The sequence below is a fragment of the Phyllobates terribilis genome, unplaced genomic scaffold, assembly GCF_046119375.1.
Source record: "Phyllobates terribilis strain yellow unplaced genomic scaffold, ASM4611937v1 Scaffold_98__1_contigs__length_5973952, whole genome shotgun sequence".
Classification (NCBI taxonomy): domain Eukaryota; kingdom Metazoa; phylum Chordata; class Amphibia; order Anura; family Dendrobatidae; genus Phyllobates; species Phyllobates terribilis.
The window spans coordinates 5,360,790-5,384,962 of record NW_027362858.1 but is presented as its reverse complement, the minus strand read 5'-3'; positions in this window follow the sequence as shown (position 1 = coordinate 5,384,962).

The window sequence follows — 24,173 nt, the reverse complement described above, 5'->3', positions numbered from 1 at the left end:
GTGTTGTTCCGGTCACTCCGGCCTTGAGTGACCACCCGAGCCGTGCTGCGTCCACCAGGTGTGGGACTCGGCCAACTCCCAGGCAGTCCAGAGCGTGGTCCTGAGCTCCCCTCTCTTCCTTCCTACTGGCCGTTCCCACCAGGGATCCACCTTTGTCCGGCTCCCTCGGGCCTCTTGGTGGTAAAACCTTCTCTGGCTTTCCTGACCCTATTCGTGGTGTGCCTTCCTGGTGGATGTGGTGAGGGTCGCGCCAAAACTTGACCACGACCTCCGGTTCCTGGCTGAGGATCATTAGCCTCCACCAGTTTGGGATCCGGTACCCTGATCTGCTAACCCTTCACCCGTTAGCTTGTGGGATCTCAGGGTTCCCTCTTGTCCTGCGTCTCTGGGCCTCTCTTCCTCCTCCTCTCCACTGCAGGCCTGGCCCTGGAGCTGGGCCCAGCCGGAGCCACAGCTCCCTGTCAGCCCTCCTGGCTGAACTCTCCCTCTCACTCTCTCAGCTCTCCCTGTCTCTAGATGGTGCCCACCATATATACTCCCTCTATGTGTGAGCCCAGGTGACTAGCACCCAATGGGCTCCTACCTCTATGCCCAGAGTCCCTCCCCTATCTGCCCCTACACTACTGGGATGTTCCTCCCCCCCTCCCACTCCAGCCAGGGACAGACGCTGTCGTACCTGCACATCTATCTGGTGGGAGTACCGTTGTTCTGTCCCCCGGAAATGGGATGAGTGTAGTGCATGCAGCTAGCTGAGCTCAGTCCCACACTCCATCCTTACCCGGGAGTGGAATACCACACCTCTGGATCGAGGTGCAATACCCCTGTAGCAGCCGAGTCCTGGGGGTGCTACAGATGCAGGACCTGCAGGACCTGGTACGGCCATTATAGTTGATAGATTAATGATACCTGTGCAGATGAAGGGAAAAAAAATATGTGCAACAACAGGAGGAGAAAGTCTCAAAATGTAATTTGAAGAGTATAATAGAGAAATGGGAAACTTCTGGAGATGCAGATAAGTGGTACCAGGGCGAAACGTAAGTGTAGTCAGACAAGGGAAAAGTGCAAATGATCCAGCGTAAAGGTTTGTCTAGTAGAAAAAATATCAAAACTTAGCTTTTATTAGCCATATAAAACACTGCTCCACAAAGAATACAGCAAATGTGCAACTATCATAGCTTACAGACCTACGCGTTTCAACAAATCATGTCTTAATTATGGCCCTACTACTAGAATGACAAAAAGGCGCATATATATATATATATATATATATATATATACATACATATACATATATATATCCACGTGCCTGTATGACCTCCCTACAATGCCTGGGCATGCTCCTGATGAGGTTGCGGATGGTCTCCTGTGGGATCTCCTCCCAGACCTGGACTAAAGCATCCGCCAACTCCTGGACAGTCTGTGGTGCAAAGTGACGTTGATGGATGGAGCGAGACATGATGTCCCAGATGTGCTCAATCGGATTCAGGTCTGGGGAACGGGCGGGCCAGTCCTTAGCTTCAATGCCTTCATCTTGCAGGAACTGCTGACACACTCCAGCCACATGAGGTCTGGCATTGTCCTGCATTAGGAGGAACCCAGGGCCAACCGCACCAGCATATGGTCTCACAAGGGGTCTGAGGATCTCATCTCGGTACCTAATGGAAGTCAGGCTACCTCTGGCGAGCACATGGAGGGCTGTGCGGCCCTCCAAAGAAATGCCACCCCACACCATTACTCACCCACTGCCAAACCGGTCATGCTGAAGGATGTCGCTCACCACGACGTCTCCAGACTCTGTCACGTCTGTCACATGTGCTCAGTGTGAACCTGCTTTCATCTGTGAAGAGCACAGGGCGCGAGTGGCGACTTTGCCAATCCTGGTGTTCTGTGGCAAATGCCAAGCGTCCTGCATGGTGTTGGGCTGTGAGCACAACCCCTATCTGTGGACGTCGGGCCCTCATACCACCCTTATGGAGTCGGTAACTAACCGTTTGTGCAGACACATGCACATTTGTGGCCTGCTGGAGGTCATTTTGCAGGGCTCTGGCAGTGCTCCTCCTGTTCCTCCTTGCACAAAGGCGGAGGTAGCGGTCCTGCTGCTGGGTTGTTGCCCTCCTACGGCCCCCTCCACATCTCCTGGTGTACTGGCCTGTCTCCTGGTAGCGCCTCCAGCCTCTGGACACAGCCAACCTTCTTGCCACAGCTCGCATTGATGTGCCATCCTGGATGAGCTGCACTATCTGAGCAACTTCTGTGGGTTGTAGAGTCTGTCTCATGCTACCACGAGTGTGAAATCACAACCAACATTCAATAGTGTCCAAAACATCAGCCAGAAAGCATTGGTACTGAGATGTGGTCTGTGGTCCCCACCTGCAGAACCACTCCTTTATTGAGGGTGTCTTGATAATTGCCAATAATTTCCATCTATCGTCTATTCCATTTGCACATCAGCATGTGAAATTGATTGTCAATCAGTGTTGCTTCCTAAGTGGACAGTTTGATTTCACAGAAGTTTGATTTACTTGGAGTTATATTCTGTTGTTTTAAGTGTTCCCTTTATTTTTGGAGCAGTGTATACAGATACATACAGTGAGTACGGAAAGTATTCAGACTCCTTTAAATTTTTCACTCTTTGTTTCATTGCAGCCATTTGATAAATTCTAAAAAGTTCATTTTTTTTCTCATTAAAGTACACTCTGCACCCCATGTTGACTGAAAAAAACAGCAATGTAGAATTTTTTTGCAAATTTATTAAAAAAGAAAAACTGAAATATCACATGGTCATAAGTATTCAGATCCTTTGCTCAGACACTCATATTTAAGTCACATGCTGTCCATTTCCTTGTGATCCTCCTTGAGATGGTTCTACTCCTTCAATGGAGTCCAAATGTGTTTAATTAAACTGATAGGACTTGATTTGGAAAGGCACACACCTGTCTATATAAGACCCCACAGCTCACAGTGCATGTCAGACCAAATGAGAATCATGAGCTCAAAGGAACTGCCCAAGGAGCTCAGAGACAGAATTGTGGCAAGGCACACATCTAGCCAAGGTTATAAAAGAATTTCTGCATTACTCAAGGTTCATAAGAGCACAGTGGCCTCCATAATCCTTAAATGGAAGAAGTTTGGGACCACCAGAAGTCTTCCTAGACCTGGCCGTCCAGCCAAACTGAGCAATCGTGGGAGAAGAGCCTTGGTGAGAGAGGTAAAGAAGAACCCCAAGATCACTGTGGCTGAGCTCCAGAGATGCAGTAGGGAGATGGGAGAAAGTTCCACAAAGTCAACTATCACTACAGCCCTCCCCCAGTTGGGCCTTTATGGCAGAGTGGCCAGACGGAAGCCTCTCCTCATATGAAAGCCCGCATAGAGTTTGCTCAAAAACACATGAAAGACTCCCAGACTATGAGAAATAAGTTTCTCTGGTCTGATGAGATGAAGATAAAACTTTTTGGTGATAATTCTAAGTGGTATGTGTGGAGAAAACCAGGCACTGCTCATCACCTGCCTAATACAATCCCAACAGTGAAACATGGTGGTGGCAGTTGTTAGAACCCTTCTGTTAGTTTTTTCTATTTTGTGGTCACGTGACCTTCTGCCTATTTATTCCAGCTCCGCCCTTCAGGCTTTGCTGGACTTCAGTGTTACTTTGACTCTTAATCTAGCCAGGTGCTTTGTACCTACTGTATCTCTCTAGTTTGTTTGGTCCTTGGACCACTAAGTACTTTTGTCTGTTTGTCTTCTTCTGCTACTACTTCTGCCAGGAGGTGTCCAATTTTGTCCCAGTCCTTAGTTCTTTTAGGGACCCCTCCCTTTAATCTTTAGGTCTGCGTTCAGACTAGCCACGGACGAAGGCGGGTCTGTTCACAAGGAACAGGTTGCCCGCTGCATCGTAGGGAATCAGCTTAGTCCTATTGTATGGACAGATTTCCTCTCTTTCCTTAGTTCTTGTAACAGATCATAACAGCAGTATCATGCTATGGGTGTGTTTTTCAGCTGCAGGGACAGGACGACTGGTTGCAATTGAAGGAAACATGAATGCGGCCAAGTACAGAGATATCCTGGATGAAAACCTCTTCCAGAGTGCTCTGCACCTCAGACTTGGCCAAAGGTTCACCTTCCAACAAGACAATGACCCTAAGCACACAGCTAAAATAACAAAGGAGTGGCTTCAGAACAACTATGTGACCATTCTTGACTGGCCCAGCCAGAGCTCTGTCCTAAAGCCAATTGAGCATCTTTGGAGAGACCTGAAAATGGCTGTCCACCAACGTTTACCATTCATCCTGACGGAACTGGAGAGGATCTGCAAGGAAGAATGGCAGAGAATCCCAAAATGCAGGTGTGAAAAACTTGTTGCATCATTTCCAAGAAGACTCATGGCTGTACTAGCCCAAAAGGGTGCTTCTACTCAATACTGAGCAAAGGGTCTGAATACTTATGCCCGTGTGATATTTCAGTTTTTCTTTTTTATTAAATTTGCAAAAATTTCTACATTTCTGTTTTTTTTTCAGACAAGATGGGGTGCAGAGTGGACTTTAATGAGAAAAAAATGAACTTTTTAGAATTTACCAAATGGCTGCAATGAAACAAAGAGTGAAAAATGTAAAGGGGTCTGAATACTTTCCGTACCTAGTGTACATGCATGGAAATAAATGCAGAATTATATTTCTTAATACTGCAGTATCAGATCCTGTCTTGAATTTAACCCCTGTGGTATCCAATGTGAAAATCCACAGGGACTCCCGGTTCAGAAGTTTGCACTTATGATTCCCCCCTCGTGTGGATCTATATACCTTCTCTGTCTCCATATATTTAAAGAATGAGGTGTCACCTTTATGAACTCTCGCAAAATGCCTCGATACTGCTGATGTATTTATGGCTTCCAAATTAATCGCATCAGAAAGATGTCTTCTGATATGGACTTTCAGCGCACCTGTGGTACAACCCACATAGTGGACCTTCCACAAGGTGCATTCTATAAGGTATATAACCCCTGATGAATTACAATTGAGGAAATCATGAATTTTATATTCTCTATCATTACTTAAGGACATAAAACGATCTGTTTTAACCGCGTGTAGACACGCTTTTCACCGTTTGGCTCCACATCTGAAGAAACCTTTTGTGCTGAGCCAATTTGGTTGTACAGTATTAGTCTCACTGGTGTATAAGCTAGGAGAAAGGATGGTTCCCAGAGCGGGCGCTTTCCTGGCTACAAAGCGGATGGCATTAGAAAGTAGGTTTTTTAGTTTCTTGTTCTGATATATAATAGGGTTATACTTTTTAATTCTAGATGTAATTTTCTTATACTGAGGACTATAGGTGGTAGAAAACGTTACCCTAGTATCCAATGTGTTAATGTTATTTTTCTGTTTATTTCGGAGTATATCTTTCCGATTTATATTGGAGACAATTCTACTCGCTTTTCTTAAAGACCACTCGGGATAGCACCTATTGGATAGTCTGTTACACATTTTTTCTGATTCCTTCTGAAAAGTGATGTTATCTGAACAATTTCGTATTGTTCGTATTAGCTCACCGTAAGGGATATTTCTCTTAATATGTGGCGGATGACAACATTTAGCTGATAGAATAGAATTTGAGGCTGTAGATTTTCTGTGGGGATTCATTTTGACCAATTCTTTCTCCTTGGTAGCCTCAAGTTCGAGATCCAAAAAGTAATTTTGGATGAATGGTAGAACTAAGTGAATTTAAGATTAAAATGATTGCAGTTGATGTACTGTACAAATTGTACCACCTCCTCCTGTGTGCCCCCCACACCAGGAGGAGGTCATCAATAAATCTACCGTACCACACAATGTGTCCACTATATGTGTTATCATTATGGTAAATGAAAAGCTCCTCCACCTACACATCACTATGTTCACTAGCGAAGGAGAAAATTTGCTGCCCATGCTGACTCCTCTTTTCTGTAAAAAAAAACCTTTTATCAAAGCTAAAATAATTACGCTCTAAGAGGAACTGTACTGCTATGACCAGAAATTCTTTTATTTCTATAGTGTACTAACTGTATGTGTCAAGGTGGTAGGTTAAACATGCTAAAGCAATATGGGGTGGAATTGAGGGGGTATAATGCCACCACATCACAGGACAATCATCCAAAGTTTTTTGGCCATTCAAATTTATCAAAAATGGTCACTATGAATTTTGAATCCCTAATGTAACTCGGAGTTTCCTGAACCAGAGGCTGTAGGTAAAAATCCATCCAGGCACTTAATTTTTCACCATGGTAACCAATCCCCACCACTATGGGTCTTAACCCCTTTACAGCCCAGGGCGTACTAATACGTCCTGTACCTGCGCCCTGGGCTTTAAGAGCCAGGTACGTATTAGTACGCCCTGTTGATTTCGGCCACACACAGGCTGTGCGGGCGCGATCGCCGCCGGGTGTGAGCTGATTTTTGCTATGTGCTGGGAGCGGTCACGCACGGCTCCCAGCACATTAACCCCCGCAATGCTGCGATCGAAGTCGATCACAGCATTGCGGAGGTAAGTACTGCATACTCACCTCTTCCCCGCCGTCGCGCGCTGTCTGAGGCTGGGTTCCGTGGTTGTCATGGCAACCCAGATGTCGTCATGACAACATCCGGGTCACCAGACAGCAGAAAGATACTTTGATCATGCACAGTGCATGACCAAAGTATCTTCTGCATCTACAGCGCTGACAGCCTGTATAGCACAGGGATGATGCTCCATCCCTATGTTATACAGGCGATCAGAGTATAAAAAGTGAAAGTCCCATAGTGGGACAAAGTATAAAAGTAAAAAAAAGTGGTTTAAAAATGAAAAAAAAAAAAATCCACCAAAAATAAAAATATAATGTACCCATCAATAAATATTATAATGAAAAAAAACAAACAAAACAATAAAAGTACACATATTTGGTATCGCCACGTCCGGAACGACCTGACCTATAAAACTGTCTCACAAGTTAACTCGTTTAGTGAACACGATAAAAAATTAAAATAAAAAACAAAGCAAAAAACGATGCTTTATCATCATACCGCCAAATAAAAAATGGAATTAAACGCGATCAAAAAGATGAGTATAAATAAAAATGGTACCACTGAAAACGTCATCTTGTTCCACAAAAAACAAGCTGCCATACAGCTCCATCAGCTGAAAAATAAAAAAGTTATAGCTCTCAGAATAAAGTTATGCAAAAAAATAATTTTTTCTAGAAAATAGCTTTTATTGTGTAGAAGCGCCAAAACATAAAAAAAATATAAATGTGGTACCGCTGTAAACGTACAGACCCAAAGAATAAAGCTACCTCATCAATTTTACCACACGCGGAACAGCATAAAAAAATTAAAAAAACAATTCCTGAATTGTTGGTTTTTGCTTATTCTGCCTCCCAAAAATTGGAATAGAAAGCGATCAAAAAATGGCATGTGCCTGAAAATGGTACCAATAAAAACGTCAACTCATCCCGCAAAAAACAAGTTGTCAAATGACTCTGTCGGCCAAAATATGGAAAAAGTATAGCTCTCAAATTATGGCGATGCAAAAACTAGATTTTGCAAAAAAATGTGTCTTTTAGTGTGAGACAGCTGTCAATCATAAAAACCAGATAGGATTCTGGTATCGCTGTAATTGCACCGACCCAAAGAATAAAGTCGTCTAATCACTTATACTGCACAAGGAACGGTGTAAAAAATAAACTCTAGGGTTAGGGTTGTGCTAGGGTTGGGATTTTTTTCAAAAGCAAAAAAAAAAAAAGATGACGATATGGCGACTAGTGTTGAGCACAAGTGCTCGCTACTTGAGTTTGCATCGGGTGCTCGGGTATGCATTGAATATTGCGGGTGCTCGAGTCTCTGCCCCATATGCTTCACAGTCAAAAAAAACGTGCGGGGATTGCCTGCCATGCACCAGCAATCCCTGCATGTTTGTTTTGGGTGTCTAATAACCGTGAAACATGTGGGCAGGACTCGAGCATGTCACTCGAGCACGTGCGATACATGGTGCATACCCGAGTACACGATGCAAACTCAAGTAGCGAGCACTTTTGCTCAAGACTAATGACAACTTATTCAATATGATGACCTAATGTTATCAAATTATGTGTCGTACCGGGTTCAAAATGTTCATTATACCCCTTGATAAAATCCTTGAGGGGTGTAGTTTCCAAAATGGGGTCACTTGTGGGGGGTTTCAACTATTTAGGCACATCAGGGGCTCTTCAAACGTGACATGGCGTCCGCCCTCAATTCCAGCCAATTTTGTGTTCAAAAAGTCACACAATGCTCCTTCCCTTCTGAACTCTGCCGTGCACCCAAACACTGTATTTTCCCCACATATAGGGTATTGGCGTACTCAGGAGAAATTGCAAAAAGTTTTTGGGGTCCATTTTCTCCTCTTACCCTTGTGAAAATAAATAAATTGGGGCTAAAACATAATTTTTGTGGAAAAAGTTTGATTATTTATTTTCATGGCTCCATGTTTAAACTTCTGTAAAGGTTCTCTGAGGGGTCTAGTTTGCAAAATGGAGTCACTTGTGGGGGGTTTCCACTGTTTAGGCACATCAGGGGCTCCCAAACACAACATGGCGTCCGCTAATTATTCAAGCAAATTTTACTTTCAAAAAGTCAAATGGCGCTCCTTCCCTTCCGAACTCTGCCGTACGCCTAAACAGTGGTTTTTCCCCACATATGGGGTATCTGTGTGGTCAGGGGAAATTGAACAACAAATTTTGGGGTCCATTTTTTCCTGTTAACCCTGTGAAAATAAAAAAAATTGGGTCTAAATTAACATTTTTGTGAAAAAGTTAAATGTTAATTTTTTTCTTCCACATTCCAAAAATTTCTGTGAAGCACTTGAAGGGTTAATAAATTTTTTGAATGTGGTTTTGAGCACCTTGGGGGTGCAGATTTTAGAGTGGTGTTACTTTTGGATATTTTCTGTCATAAAGACCCCTCAAAGTGACTTCAAATGTGATGTGGTCCCTAAAAAAATGGTTTTGTAAATTTTGTTGGAAAAATTAGAAATCTCTGATCAACTTTTAACCCTTATAGCTCTCTAATAAAAAAAAAAAAAATTGGGTTCCAAAATTGTGCTGATGTAAAGTAGATATGTGGTAAATGTTATTTATTAACTATTTTGTGTGACATATCTCTCTGATTTAAGGGCATAAAAATTCAAATTTTGAAAATTGCTACATTTTCAAAAATTTTCGCCAAATTTCAGTTTTTGTCACAAATAAATTCAAGTGTTATCGGGGAAATTTTACCACAATCATGAAGTACAATATGTCACGAAAAAACAATCTCAGAATCAGGGGGATCCGTTGAAGCGTTCCAGAGTAATTACCTCATAAAGTGACAGTGGTCAGAATTGTAAAAATTGGCCTGGTCATTAATGTGCAAACCACCTTGGGTAGTAAAGGGGTTAAAGGTGGTGGGAAAATATTTTTATGTATTTTTGGAGGCGAATGGTAAACTGGAACAATTGGGTGATCTACGTATAAATATTCCATTAATTTTTTTTTTAGGGCCCCTCAGTGCAAACCTTCGTTTAATAGATTATACATAGCAGCATTAAACTCAACAGTAGGATCTCTAGCTAACTCCAAATAAACATCCCTATTTTCTAAATCCATCAAATTCAATTTTTTATACAATCCTGCATTCAGTACTATAGTGCCACCTTTATCCGCTGAGCGGACTAGTATGTCTGAATTATCCTTTAATTTTTTCAGAGCGTCTTTTTCTCTATATGTCAGATTAGAGTCCAAATGATTAGTAGAAGATAATTCATTCTTTAATTCCACTAGTTCTTTTTCAATTAAGTCCTGGAACTGATCCAGAACCAATGGTCTGGACTGAAGTGGGTAAAAGAAAGGATTACCAGCCCGAAAGTCGTCATTTAAATTCACATTTGGAATTAAAGATTCCGTCTCGAATTGTTTCATTTGTAATAAAGACTGTTGTTCTGTGAATAATAACATGGAATCCTGGCTTGTCCTAGGAGAAACTTCTTCTGAAGCTGTATCCTGTGGATTTTTCATGTCCATAAAATGACATCGGATGGTGAGGTTACGTGCTAGTTTGTTAACATCCAGAATTGTTCTGAAAATGTTGAATTCGTTAGAAGGTGAAAAGCTCAGGCCTTTAGCCAGAAGAGAAATTTGACTCTCAGATAAGATGTAGCTAGATTCCAAACAGGTGACTCTAATAATGGCGTTTTTTCCTCTGTGTCGGGTATTTGTTTGCATTTACGCTTACGTCCCGTCCCGCCCTTGTGTGACCCGCCACTAGCTGTTTCAGTAGCGGCTAGCCCTCCCTTGGAAAGGGGTGTACTCGGACGGCGGGCCCAGTTGGTAGAATGGGGATGCAATAGCGGCCTCGGCCCGGTCCGTGCCCAGGGCGCACACATTAAAAATAGGGGCCAGTTCATGAGTGGCAATTATGAGTGGATAAACGACTACGCCACCTGTGGTGTCTGGTGATGCGCCACCAGCGCTCCTGCAGTCCTCTGAGGCGGGATGTTGTGGCAGCCGATGGTAGTACTACTCCCCACAGGCGGAGCAGGGCCTCAGGGCAGAGGAAAAAGGAGGATGAGGGGAGTCGTAGTAGGTGTAGTGGAGCGGTGTGGTGTCGCGCTGCAATAATGGACCAGAGGCAATGGATGTAGTCTTCCAAGCTTTACTCACGTTGATAGAGGTCAGCTGCAAGGCTTCTCCTTGCTCCTCATGGCATGCTGTGGCCACCAGAGAAGGGTAGCTTCAGGTGCGTCTATCAGGACACCCAGCACCAGTGTGTTCCTAGAAATCTCCCCCTTGGGCCTCTCCTGTCCGTGTGCAGTGCGTGTTGCAAGGCTGGGTCTCCCTCTGGCTATATACAGAACAAGGGCACGGGTGGCGACTCCGCTCCGTCCGTTACCCGGTGGGAACCACTTAGCCTCCGGGCTTTTCCGACTGAGACGTGAAGTAACAAAGTCAGATATCGGGGGCCGGTACCCCTCTTGCAGCAGGAGTCCCTCTAACTAGGCCAGAATGGAGAGTACAGGTGGCGTATGCTGCTCTGACCGTATTCCCAGGGATCCTTTTGCCTGCGGAGCTCTCCTCCTCAGCTCCCCTCCAGGCCTTCTTAAGGAGGGACCTTGACCGGGTAGAGACCTCCGATAACTCTATCCCACTCCTCGTCTCAAGGCCAGAGCACGAGGACCGTGCATCTCCAGCACGCTGCAGGCTCCTACACAAGGCCACTGCCAGCTGTGAAGACCACAATCAAACAACCTTGAACTTAAGATGGCTGGCTATTAAATATGTACTGTATCTACAAGTGTAACCTAAAAGTGCATCCTCCACCCTCACCCACTACATGGTTCCCCCTATCTTTGGTTCCCTCATCTCCATTATCCTGCTGGGGCAGCACACTAGTGCATACTAGCCCCCCATAGGACAGGAGTGTGTAGTGTTGAGTGATGAGGTCGGGTCCTGACAGGTACTCCATCCTTACCTGGGAGAGGAGATACAACACCTCTTTCACAAGATGCAGTACCCCTCTGTGGCGACCGAACCTTCAGGGGCTCCACATTCCCCCCTGGTGAAACACCGCACGTCCGCGAGCTGCAAAGAGAGCAAAGCATGGTACAGCCTTTTTATATGCTTTTTCACAACAATCAACAATCTTCCCATTATGGGAGGCTCTGATTCTTAAAAATTGCAGATAAATAGTACAAAAGTATAAAAACATCAAAGAGACATTATGCATGTAGACAGCTTGGTAGGAAAATAGAAAAAGAGGCAGTTCAGCAGCAAGAGGGACCTGTCCCAAACCCTCAACGTAGGCCCTGGGGTGGCTGCAGGGCATGGAGATCCTGTGATAGACCTCCAGGAGAGCCACTCCAGACAGGTTTTGCTTCTGAGGTCTGAGGTAGAAGTAGAAGTGGGTTTTGTATAAAACCAATAGGGAGTACCTAAATAGATGCATAACTATATACAATAGAGTCTGTCTACAGCCAGTCCGCAGGGACGAATGTCTCTCTAAACCGGGAGGAAAACATGGTAATAAACATAAACAATCAACAAGTCAACTCAAAGGTACAGCATCCGGGGCCGTTTAGTCCAGGTACCTCCACCTAGGGAAAGGCTCGTTCTTGCTCACGGAGCCAGACCGGTCCCCTACCGGCAGGTGCGCAGGGGCCTCACCCTGGAATACTTTATGCACATCCAGGGCGTACCACCCACGCTCCCCATGGTGGCGGGTGTACGACACCAAGTCACCCGGGTAGAGATTCTGGCCAGGGTCATCCCTCCTCAGTTGTGGCTCGAAGTCTCAGCGGTTCACAAATACGTCCTGAGCAAACTGGGGACTCCTGATGATGCCCCACTCCGCCTCCTGGTGGAAGCGGACGATCAGCCCTTCATCCCGGGGGCTCGGATGGGCTGCCTCCTCCTGGCAGGCCTTGGAATTGGCAGCCTTAGCGCACACCTCCAGGCGCTCGCAGCGTACCCGCCTCTCCTGCTGCTTCTTGTCCAGCTGGAGGAGCTCCTTGCGGCAGAAGTCCTTACGCCTCCGCGCTTCCGCCCGGGTCTCCTGGGGGAAGCCCATTAGGTCCCCCCCTGGTTGTCCCAGACCATCTCCTCTGCCGCCGGGCAGGTAACCAGAGGCGCTGGCAGCGGCGACAGCAGGGGTTGCTGCAGGTCCTTCGGTGACGTGGACCAGTCCGGGTTGGGGCAGGTGGTGTCCCCACTAAGCACAGGCTCTTCTAGGCCGGGATTCGGGAGACATTGCAGGCCTCCGGCGGAGAACGACACGTGGGCTTCCAGCTTCGGAGCGAAGATCTGCTCCCAAACAACGGCGCCCGGAGACAGGGGTGCCGGCATTAGATCCAATAGGGCTTCCGTGCGTCTCTCACCCGGGACAGGGGTTTGTATCTTACCCAGTCCTGGGCTGCACGCAGCCTCTGAGGTTTCTTCCTCCTCGGTTGCTGCTCCGCTTTCTTGGCTTGCAGCACCTTGGCTGCGGGACCGGATCTTCTGCAGCACCTCCTCTCTCCATGTCCCCATGCTGCGGACACCGCACGCTGGGCCTCTGCGACCTTCCGGGTCAGGTCCTGTGACTCCACTCGGAGGAACTCGGCCTCCTCCGGGGTCAGGTGAATCCCCCGTATTCCGAGCGAGGCAGCAGTTGGTGGGGCGGCATCGGAGCATCTCTCCTGCACTGCTTCCATCCTCGCTGCTGGGTGTGGAGTCTCTAGGATTGTTGTGGCCACACCTTGTTGTTGCTTACTCCTCCTTCTCTTGGGGCGGCTCCAGGGCGGCTGGCTGACAGGCACTCCTTGGGACGTCCCATACGTCTTGATGGACACTACCTCGCGGACAGTCTCTAATGCAAGGGGCGGTCCTAGCTGTTGGCGCCATGGGGGAAGCCAGACCCACGATGGGAGGTGCTGGGTGGTTGTCCTTTTTGCACACAATGGCGTCCGTTCTTCTTGGGCGGGCGCCATCTTGGGTGTTAAAGACAGTCTGTTGTAAAGGCGCGCAGTACCCGCTGGCAATGGGAATCACTTCTTCTGTTGCTGCGGGCACGCAATCCTGCCGACTACGCCAGTGATGTTTGACCCACCACTACCTGTTTCAGTAGCGGCTAGCCCTCCCTGGGAAAGGGGTGTACTCGGATAGCGGGCCCAGTTGGTAGAATGGGGATGCAGTCGCGGCCTCGGCCCGGTCCGTGCCCAGGGCGTACACATTAAAAATAGGGGCTAGTTGATGAGTGGCAATTATGAGTGGATAAATGACTACACCACCTGTGGTGTCTGGTGATGCGCTACCAGCGCTGCTGCAGTTCTCTGAGGTGGGATGTTGTGGCAGCCGACAGTAGTACTACTCCCCACAGGCGGAGCAGAGCCTCAGGGCAGAGGAAACAGGAGGATGAGGGGAGTCGTAGTAGGTGCAGTGGTGCGGAGGAAAACATGGTAATAAACATAAACAATCAACAAGTCAACTCAAAGGTACAGCATCCGGGGCCGTTTAGTCCAGGTACCTCCACCTAGGGAAAGGCTCGTTCTTGCTCACGGAGCCAGACCGGTCCCCTACCGGCAGGTGCGCAGGGGCCTCACCCTGGAATACTCTATGCACATCCAGGGCGTACCACCCACGCTCCCCATGGCGGCGGGTGTATGACACCAAGTCACCCGGGTAGAGATTCCGGCCAGGGTCATCCCTCCTCAGTTGTGGCTCGAAGTCTCTGCGGTTCACAAACACGTCCTGAGTAGTGTTGAGCCACCCCCGTAGTGTTCGAGTTCGGTTCGGTTCGTCGAACACCCGTGTGTTCGCCAAACTGTTCGTCGAACTGTTCGTCGAACACCTTCGAACACCGTTAAAACCAATGGCAGGCAAACAAAAACACATAGAAACACATAGAAAACACCTTCAAAGGTGTCCAAAAGCTGACAAACTGCTCAGAAGACACAACTAACACATGGAAAAGTGACAAGTACATATAGTCATGCGAAAAGAAAAGAGGTGGAGGAGTAAAAGGAGGGGGAGACACAGATATAGGCATGTCATGCCCTTCTAAAATCCAAAAAGTGAGAAGCCGACACGGCCAGTCCGCTCCTGCCCGTGCCACCTCCGCGTCGCCGGGTTTGTGCCAGAGCCGCGGTGAACCCTGACGGCCAGCCCCCCTCTCCCAATACTGGTGCCTGTCCGCTGGTGGGTCGAGCGAGCCCCCCTGTGGTGGAGGCAGCTCTAAGCTTTTTAATTTAAATTGTCTCTCTAATTTGAATGAATACACTTTAAATCCATTTACAAGGATCTATTGGAGGGCAAGTCTCATGCCAGCAGCCGCGTAATTCCAGCTCCAGTAGCGTCCACTAAAGCTGCTGCAGTTAAAAAGCTTTTATAAGGATCAAGCTCGGCTGTCCACCGCAAGGCATCCTACTGCCAGTCCCAGCCCCTATGCCTTGGGGTGCCTCCTGATGCTCTTCACTGAGTATCCCGTGGTCCCGAAGCATTTCCTTTGAAAAAATTAAGTGTCCAAACTACAGGTGGTGTAGCTTGTTTAACAGCTGGGATAATCCGCTGACTAGCAGACACTGCTACTAGGCACAAAGTATTTCCTGGGCTAGATGCAGTTAAAAATTTGTAATTAGATACTCTCGTTGGATGCTGAGAAAGCATTCCATAGAGTCTCCTGGCACGCCATATATGATTCTCTTAAAAAGCTTGGGGTAGGGGTCTAGGGGACCCTTTTATAGCCAAAATCACAGCCCTGTATCACAATACGTCACCTAGGCTGAAGATAAATGGAACTGTAGCACCCTGAGGGCTCGGTTGCTACAGAGGTATTGCACCTCACCCAGAGGTGTGATATCTCACTCTCAGGTAAGGATGGAGTGTGGATCAGGACCCGACACCTGCATGCATTACACCACATTGCCGTGGGGCAGGGCGACCAATATGCCTCTGAGATGGGCACGACAGTCCCTGTCCCTGGCTGGAGTGGGGGGAGGGAACACTGAGGAAGGGGATCCCTGTAGTGCAGGAGCAGGGAGGAAGCAGTTCCTGGGTGCATTGAGAAGGGAGTATAAAAGGTGGGCACCATCTTAGTTCAGTGCAGAGAAGTCTGAGCAGAAGTGGCAGGGAGCAGGGGCTCTGCATGGGCTCAGCTCCGGAGGCGGGCCTAGTAACAGAGGCCCAGGCCTGGAAGAGGGAGAAGGAAGGAAGAGGAGCGGAGAAGGCTCCAGGAACGAGGAATGAAGGGATCCCAGGGGTGCGGACGGGCGAGTCGCCACCTCACGCCCGAATCCACCTGCGTGGAGGGGTCAGGCCAAAGGGGGAGACCGGTCCCCGAAACTAGTGGAGGCAGGAAACGACCCTCAGCTAGAAACCGGAGGCTGTGACATTTTATGTGGCGCAGCCCCTCGCTACACCCGCTAGGAAGGCACCACATAGGGTCAGGGAAACTGGCACCAAGTTTACCAAGAGGAGGCCCGAGGCAGCCGGACAGAAGGGTTGGTAAGAAAGGCCAGACAAAGGACACACAAAGGGGGTCCTGTGAAGCGCTCCAAAGTTATCTGGGAGTTGTCTGAGCCCCTCACCTGGTGAGTACAGTACGACGTGGGCAGCCGTTACCTGCAGACGTGGTCTGCATAATAAGAACTGTGAGTAAAGGCCCTGGACTGCATCACTGACTCCGTGTCGTTACTGCTGCTGCCCTGCACCATCACCCCCATCCTCCGCATACACTGCCCTGAGGCTATACTCCTCCCGTGGGGAGTTATGCTACGCTCTGCTGCACCCACAACACCAGCCTCAGCGGTCTGCCCTGCAGCGGCGGTTCACTCTGACCGCAATCCACGGGTGGCATAGTCGGACATTTAAACATCAAAACCACATAAATAGTTCCGCCACTGGTTTGACCACCCTGAGCCACGGAACCGGGTCGCCGCCACGAAGACTACAACCACCAGCATCCACCAAAAAGGGTCCGGCTCCGGGTGTCCCAAGGCCCAGGGGGTGCATCAGAACATTTTCATCACCTTTCACAATCACCAATGGGACAAGGCAGGGATGTCCTCTGTCCCCTCTCTTATACATCCTAGTGACGGAGCACCTGCTCTCATCAATTCGCCATAACCCCAATATTAGGTGGATTGAGGTGGGAGGCACCGAGTACAAGTGCTCTCTATTTGCTGATGATGTCCTAGTATATATCACTCAATCACATATATCCATCCATGCTGTTATGGCTGAAATAGATCACTTTGTTACATGGTCAAATTTTAAAATCAATGCAGCGAAGTCTGAGGCCCTCGATGTCTCCCTCCCCAAATCCATATAGGATTCCATCCAGTCCAACTTTCCCTTTGCCTGGCCCTCACAGGGTATCAAATACTTAGGAATTCCTATTCATAGAGACCTCTCCCATCTATGTTATCTTAATTTTGGGCCCTTTATTGAACAACTCCATACAGACCACGGTTGGCAAGTTAGAACTGTAAGATTCACTACGTAAACCACTGGTGTTTTGTGGAAAAGCACATGTACACTGTGTTCCAAATTATTATGCAAAAAGTGTTTAGGAGTGATAAGGGAAGAATTTGTTTGTTTGTCAGTTAAACTCATTGATGGTGATGTGTGTCAGGGCTCTTTATATCACTGTAAGCAATTGCAGACACCTGTGCTAATTAGTTTGGCAGGTGTGTCCAATGAAAGGCAAGACTACTTAAGAAGGCTGTCTCACATTATTAAGCAGCCTACATTTTCTGCCAAAATGGGAAAGAAAAAGGATGTGTCGGCTGCTGAGAAGCAACAAATTGTGGAGTGTTTAGGTCAAGGCATGACTACAATCAACATTGTGCGATGATCAGGATGAAGTGTCTTGGCAATCAAGAAGTATGTAGCTGATTCACAGTACACACGTGTGCGTGCTGATAAGGGCAAATTGAGGACTCTTTCCTACAGGCAATTACGTCAGGTTAAAAGAGCAGCGGCAAAAAAGCCTTGTCATAGCAGCAAACAAGTTTTTGAAGCTGCTGGTGCCTCCAACGTCCCCCGAACGTCCCCCGAACAACAAGATGCAGGGTCCTTCAGAGGTTTGCAGCTGTGCATAAGCCATCCTGTCGACCTCCTCTATCCACTTCACACAAGCAGAAACGGCTCCAGTGGGCCAAACATTACATGAAGACTGATTTCAAAACTGCGCTCGATGGTCCAGATGGATGGAGTGGAGGATGGCTGGTTGATGGACACCCCACGCAAACACGGCTACAGCGCCAACAAGGAGGAGGTGGAGTAATGTTTTGGGCTGGAATCATGGGGAGAGAGATTGTCGGCCCCTTTAGGATCCCTGAAGGCGCTAAAGATGAACTCCATAATGTATGTGGATTTTCTCAAACAGCTCTTCCTGCCATGGTTCAAGAAGAAGAACCGTGTATTTCACAGCAAGATCATTTTTTTGCATGATAATGCACCATCTCATGCTGCACATAAAACATCTGCATCTCTGGCTGATATGGGCATAAAAGGGGACAAACTTATGGTGTGACCCCCATGCTCCCCTGACCTCTACCCCATTCAGAACCTCTGGAGCATCATCAAAAGGAGTGTCTATGATGGCGGGAGGCAGTTCACATCTAAGCAACAGCTCTGGGAGGGTATTCTGTCCTCATGCAAAACAATTGAAGCAGAAACCATCCAAAACCTGACAAATTCAATGGACGAGAGAGTTCAGAAGCTCCTTTCGAACAAGGGGTCCCATGTGAAAATGTAACATCACCTAGAATAAAGTTTTGAGTTGAAAACTGTTTGATTTCAGTTTCTAATAACCTGCTAATGCTTATAATTTCAAAAATGACCATTTTTTTGGTCTTTATTAAAATGAAAAGGTTGATCGAAAAGTTTGGGGGATCTAAGAGTGTGGCAACCCAGTAGTCATGATTACTTCAAATTCTGACAATATGAGGGTCATGTTGCAGGTAGTGCAGCAAGAAGGCACTTAGTATAGATGGCCTAATAGGATCAGTGCTGCACACTGCTACAAAGCCCAAATTATTTTCCAGTCAAGATACAGATAAACATGATTAGTAATTTTAAATCTGGTGGAGCTTATTATAGATGGCCTAATAGAATCAGTGCTGCACACTGCTACAAAGCCCAAATTATTTTCCAGCCAAGATACAGATAAACATGATTAGTAATTTGAAAGCTTAAAACGGTTGGTAGGGTGATTTTAACCAATCATCAAGCTTTTACTCTCCCCAGGATGACACAGGGGTAGAAAAGTCATTTCGGATCCATGATTTGTTCATCTTTATGAACGTGAGTCTGTCTACATTATCAGTGGAGAGCCGCGTGCGCTTATCTGTCAGCACACCACCAGCAGCGCTGAACACACGTTCAGACAGAACGCTGGCTGCGGGGCATGACAAGATCTCCAAGGCGTAAGTGGCTAGTTCCGGCCATTTATCCAGATTGGAAGCCCAAAAAGAGCAAGGGTCCAGTGACACAGTCATGACTTCAATGTTTACTTGGAGATACTCCTGTACCATCGTCTCTAGGCGTTGACTATGTGTCAGACTTCTTGTCTCCTGTGGCCTTGCAAAGGATGGGCTAAAAAAGTGGTGAAATGATTCCGCAAAATTGATGTTACCAGCAGATACTGTGGTTCTGTTACGGTTTGAGTGCTGAACACTTGACGGTCCCACGGTTGGCAAGTTGGAACTGTGAGATTCACTACGTGCACCACTGGTGTTTTGTGGAAAAGCACATGTAAGATTCTGCAACAGTCTCTGCTGATACTCCTGCATGTGTGCATCCCTTTCTATGGCAGGAATAATTTCTGCAAATTTACTTTTGTACCGGGGATCTAACAGTGTGGCAACCCAGTAGTCAGGATTATTTCTAATTCTCACAATTCGAGGGTCATGTTGCAGGTAGTGCAGCAAGAAGGCACTCATGTGTGTTGCGCATCCAGGAGCACCAAGTCCCTGTTGTGTTGGTGGCGAGGTAACAATCATGCTTCCTTCCTCTGTCCTCTCCCCCCAACCTCGCACAACAGAAATGTGATCAAGGTCTCCCTCATCTGATGAGTCTTCCATCAGTTCGTCCTCCACTTCTTCCTGGGCTCCTGCACCTTCCTCACTAGTTTGGCTGCTACCATGCGCCCTGGTAAAACCATCTCCCCCACCCTCACATGCCTGCCGCCTTGGTGCTGCCGACCGTCTGGACCTTGCAGATGTTAGCCCTTCCGCATACAACTCCTCCTCCTCTACTTCCTCCACCTCCTCTTGTGCCACCACCTGACTCCGAATTCTGTTTAACATGTGCTCCAGCATGTAAATCACCGGAATAGTCATGCTGATAATGGCATCGTCAGCACTAAACATCTTCGTCGCCATTTCAAAACTGTGCAGAAGGGTGCATAGGTCCCTGATCTGAGACCACTCCTCCAGCGTGATTTGCCCCACCTCTGGATCTCGTTGGCCCAGGCTATACGTCAGAACGTATTGCACCAGGGCTTGTCGGTGCTGCCACAGTCGCTGCAACATGTGCAGAGTTGAATTCCACCGGGTAGGCACATCGCATTTTAGCCGGTGAAGTGGCAGGCCCAACGACTTCTGTAGAGATGTAAGTCGCTGAGCTGCGGGATGCGAACGGCGGAAGTGAGCACACAGCGACCGTGCCCTCTGCAGAAGGCCATCTAGTCTGGGATAGTGGGCTAAAAATTGCTGGACAACCAGGTTCAACACGTGAGCCATACAAGGCACGTGTGTGACATTGCCCCGGCGAAGGGCCGCACCCAGGTTTGCAGCATTGTCGCACACGGCCTTCCCTGGTTTCAGGTCCAGTGGAGACAACCATTCATGAAATTGGTTCTCCAGAGCTGACCACAACTCCTCAGCTGTGTGACTCACATTTCCCAGACATTTCAAAGTAAAAACCGCCTGATGACGTTGAGTCCTACTGCCAGCATAGTAAGGAGGTGTGCAGGATCCCTTCTGCGCAGTTAGAAAGCTTGTGGCATGACCAGACAGGCTTTGGGTGCAGGTGGAAGACCGAGAGGAGGTTGAGGAGGCAGAAGCAGTGGAGGAACTTTGACATAAAGAGGATTGACACACAACTCGTGGGGACGGCAAGACTTGGACAGCAGCCCCTTGTCCTGCTGTCACCATAGTTACCCAGTGCCCAGTCAGCGACATGTAACGCCCCTGTCCATGCCTACTCGTCCAAGTGTCTGTGGTGAAATGCACCCTGTTACACACAGAGTTTCTCAAAGAAGCGGTGATGTTGTGTGCGACATGCTGGTGGAGCGCAGGCACACCTTTCTTTGAGAAGTAGTGCCGACTGGGCATCTGGTACTGGGGCACTGCGACGGACATAAGGTCTCGAAAATCCTCTGTGTCCACCAGGCGGAAAGGCAGCATTTCTGTAGCCAAGAGCTTGCAGATGGTGAAATTCAACCTCTTAGCTTTCTCATGGCTAGGAGGAAATGGTCTTTTACTTGTCCACATCTGAGGGACCGAGGGCTGGCTATTGTGCTTAGACGGGGTTGATAAGGGTGTCCCCGGCAAACTGCCGGTCTGTGAGGAAGATGCAGGCGGACATGTTAGGTTGCCTTGATCCAAAGGTGGTGCTATCGATGTCGGACAGCGCTCAACACCAGCTGGTGTTACCACCTCCAAAGAAAATGATGACCTGCCAATCACGCTGGCTGTTGTGGGTAAAGAGGTGGCAGGTCTGCGCCCCAAAACAGGTGTGACTGCTGTCCCCCCAGTCACAGAGGATGAAGAGGCCGCGGATGCACAAGATATGGCAGACGGTGGTTGGCCCGGCCGGCTAGGCCGCATTGTAGCACACTGAGCTTCCCACTGCAACTTATGCTTCATGTCCATGTGCCGGTTCATGCATGAAGTACTCAAACTATGTATTTTTTGGCCTCTACTTAGCTTTTGCTGACAAATGTTACAGATAACACGAGTTGGGTCATCTTTATCGATCTGAAAAAATGCCCAGGCTATACAAGGCTTAGCACCCATGCGACCTGAAGAGCCACCACGACTTGTGGTGAGAGGCAGAGTTGTGTTTGAGGATGCAGTTGTTGACGTGCTTCCAGTACTACGTCTCTGTCCAGGAAGGCGCAACCTGACCTCGTCGTCACTAGCATCTTCCTCCACCTCCTCTGCTGACCTCATCTCTTGCTGACTGTGGGTTGACAGTAAGTGGGATCTCCAACCTCATCATCATCACCCTGTGCGTTATCACACCCGTCGTCCTCAGAGCCAACCTGTTCCTGCCCTGACAAAAAACTAAAGTTGTCGCTCCAATCAGGTATTTGAGTCTCATCATCGTCTTCCTCATTGTCTCCACCAACAGGAGTTACAGTTTGGGAATGAGGGTCTACATTATGGTCAGAACCTTCTGCGTCTGGTCCTGGATCTGACTCATAAAGATTCTGGGCATCAGTGCAGATCATTTCCTCGTCTGGATTCACAGAAGCGCTGGAGTCGACCTCTGATTCCCAGGCTATAGTATGAGTAAACAACTCTGCAGACTCAACCATCTGTTCTACCTCATACTCAGACGGGCAGCTGGAGATTTGGGAGCTGTGAGGAAGCAAGTGCGATTGGGGTGACACCTTTGAGGACTGGAGTATTTGGGATGTTGAAGTTGATGTGGAGGAGAGCCCACTTAAAGGAGCACTTGATATCCGTTGAAGCACCTGCTGTTTTTGTGCCTCATCTGGAATTTGTAGCGATTGGCGTGGCCGTAAGAAAGGGATCTTATCACATTGTCCGCTAAAAGAAGTAGACATTTTAGTTTGGCTGGAAGATGGTCTTTCTTCTGCAGATGTTACTGTTGCTTTAACACCTACCCCACGGACACAACCTTTTTTCCTCTTCCCAACACGCCTATTCCCCTTTCCACCAGCAGCAGGCCTTTTTCCACTCATTTTGGTGGTTAACTAATTCACAACTCTGGAGTTGTTTGCACAAAAAAACAATGGATGGGAACCGAGCAGAGCTGAGTGGCCAAACTGTGGTATTAGGCCAAAACTATTGGCTGGGTTAGATGCAGAAAAAAATTATATTCAATTTGCAACCTGATGGAGGTCAGTATAGATGGACTAATAGAACAAGTCCCACACACAGCTAGAAGCCCAAATATTTTTTCAGAGGTAGATGCAGAAAAAAATTGTATTCAGTTTGCAACCTGATGGAGGTCAGTATAGATGGACTAATAGAACAAGTCCTACACACAGCTAGAAGCCCAAATATTTTTTCAGAGGTAGATGCAGAAAAAAAATATATTCAATTTTCAACCTGATGGAGGTCAGTATAGATGGACTAATCGAACAAGTCCCACACACAGCTAGAAGCCCAAATATTTTTTCAGAGGTAGATGCAGAAAAAAATTGTATTCAGTTTGCAACCTGATGGAGGTCAGTATAGATGGACTAATAGAGAAAGTCCCACACACTGCTAGAAGGCCAAATATTTTTTCAGAGCTAGATGCAGACAAAAAATTATTTTTAATTTGCAACCTGATGGAGGTCAGTATAGATGGACTAATAGAGAAAGTCCCACACACTGCTAGAAGGCCAAATATTTTTTCAGAGCTAGATGCAGAAAAAAATTATATTCAGTTTGCAACCTGATGGAGGTCAGTATAGATGGACTAATAGAACAAGTCCCACACACAGCTAGAAGGCCAAATATTTTTTCAGAGCTAGATGCAGATAAAAATTATTTTTAATTTGCAACCTGATGGAGGTCAGTATAGATGGACTAATAGAGAAAGTCCCACACACTGCTAGAAGGCCAAATATTTTTTCAGAGCTAGATGCAGATATAAATTATTTTTAATTTGCAACCTGATGGAGGTCAGTATAGATGGTCTAATAGAGAAAGTCCCACACACTGCTAGAAGGCCAAATATTTTTTTAGAGCTAGATTCAGAAAAAAATTATATTCAGTTTGCAACCTGATGGAGGTCAGTATGGATGGACTAATAGAGAAAGTCCCACACACTGCTAGAAGGCCAAATATTTTTTCAGAGCTAGATGCAGACAAAAAATTATTTTTAATTTGCAACCTGATGGAGGTCAGTATAGATGGACTAATAGAGAAAGTCCCACACACTGCTAGAAGGCCAAACATTTTTTCAGAGCTAGATGCAGATAAAAATTATTTTTAATTTGCAACCTGATGGAGGTCAGTATAGATGGACTAATAGAGAAAGTCCCACACACTGCTAGAAGGCCAAATATTTTTTCAGAGCTAGATGCAGAAAAAAATTATATTCAGTTTGCACCCTGATGGAGGTCAGTATAGATGGACTAATAGAACAAGTCCCACACACAGCTAGAAGCCCAAATATTTTTTCAGAGGTAGATGCAGATAAAAATTATTTTTAATTTGCAACCTGATGGAGGTCAGTATAGATGGACTAATAGAGAAAGTCCCACACACTGCTAGAAGGCCAAATATTTTTTCAGAGCTAGATGCAGACAAAAAATTATTTTGAATTTGCAGCGTGATGGAGGTCAGTATAGATGGACTAATAGAACAAGTCCCACACACTGCTAGAAGGCCAAATATTTTTTCAGAGCTAGATGCAGAAAAAAATTAAATTCAGTTTGCAACCTGATGGAGGTCAGTATAGATGGACTAATAGAACAAGTCCCACACACTGCTAG